General features: G+C 51.3%; 1 pseudogene across 1 annotated transcript; it reads left to right on the forward strand.

The window, feature by feature from the left end:
- The first annotated feature begins 411 nt into the window (after positions 1-411).
- On the forward strand, positions 412-1,235 carry LOC307097578 (integrin beta-1-binding protein 1-like; annotated as a pseudogene). Its single transcript has 2 exons — positions 412-727; positions 953-1,235. The product of its transcript is annotated as an integrin beta-1-binding protein 1-like (transcript).
- Positions 1,236-1,564: the final 329 nt, after the last annotated feature.

The following is a 1,564-nucleotide window of genomic DNA, read 5'->3' on the forward strand; positions in this document are numbered from 1 at the left end:
CCAAAGTGGGCATACAGATGGCTGAGAGACATATGAAAAAATGCTCAATGTCACTGATCATCAGAGAGATGCAACTGAAAATGACAATGAGTCATCACCTCACACCTGTCAGAATGGCTACCACAAACATGTGCAGACGAAGATGTGGAAAAAAGGGACCCTCGTACACTCCTTGTGGGAATGCAGACTGGTGCAGCCACTGTGGAAAACAGTGTGTAGTTTCCTCAAAAAATTAAACATGGAACTGCCATTGGACCCAGTAATTCCACTTCTAGGAATATAGCCTAAGAAACCCAAAACACGCGTGGCTGCCCCCGCGCGGGCTGCGAGGCGGTGGGTGTCCGACCGCAGACGACCCCAGGGATGGGCCAGCGGCTGCGAGGGGAGCTCCTGCGGACCAAGCTGTAGTGAAACGTGTTTCGGAAAGGCAAACAGCGACACAGCAGCAGCAGCTCCCAAAGTAGCGAGATCAGTGCGAAGAGCCAGTCTGTCGACTCCAGCCTCGGGCCTTTCTCGGTCCCGCACTGTGGCCAGCCTCCACACGGACTCACCGAAAGTCAGGACAAAGCAACAGCAACCGGACGCCTGTGCGGAATTCCGAGTGAGATACGTCGGTGCCATTGAGAAACTGAAACCCTCTGAAGGAGAAAGTCTTGAAGGGCCACTGGACCTGATAAATTACATCGATGTTGCCCAGCAAGATGGCAAGTTGCCTTTCGTTCCCGCAGTGATGGCGAACCTATGACACATGTGTCAGCACTGACACGCGTAGCCCTTTCTGATGACACGCGGCTGCATGCCGAGGATGAAACATTTGCTGCTCCTGAGGATGAAACATTTGCGACTAGAGTCTTGGAGTTAGTTTTTTCCTCAAAGTGACACACTACCCGAGTTATGCTCAGTTTTTTGGCGAAGTTTGACACACCAAGCTCAAAAGGTTGCCCATCACTGCGAGGAAGAGTTTATTATGGGAGTTTCCAAGTACGGCATCAAAGTGTCCGCATCGGGTCAGTATGACGTGTTGCACAGGCACACCCTCTACCTGATCACCCGGATGGTGCTATGACGGCGGCCTGGGGGCGGGGAAAAGCCTGCTGGCTCTGAAGACCACCGCTGCCAGCAGCGAGGAGGTCAGCCTGTGGGTGTACCAGTGCAGCGGCCTGGAACCAGCACAAGCCATCTGCAAGGTTCTGTCCACCGCTTCTGACTCCGTGTTGACAGCTGAGAAGGCGTGAGTCTGTCGCCAGCGGAAGTCGGCGTCAGGGAAGGAAGGTTGGGCTGTTTCCTAAACTGGTTTTCAGTCTGCAGCGCTGAACTAGCATGCAAGTACGCAGTGACCCCTTGTTCTAGGTTTTCTGGGAAGAAAATGCAACGCATAAAACACCGGCCATTTGTTTTTCTATTAAAATGTGTCTTATTAAAAAAAGAAAGAAAAGAAGCCCAAAACACCAATCAGAAAGGATATATGCACCCCCATGTTCATAGCAGCACAATTTACAATAGCTAAGATTTGGAAACAGCCTAAATGCCCATCAGCAGATGAGTGGATAAAAAAGCTGTGGTA

Source organism: Cnephaeus nilssonii (genome assembly GCF_951640355.1).
Source record: "Cnephaeus nilssonii genome assembly, chromosome: 4".
Taxonomy (NCBI): domain Eukaryota; kingdom Metazoa; phylum Chordata; class Mammalia; order Chiroptera; family Vespertilionidae; genus Cnephaeus; species Cnephaeus nilssonii.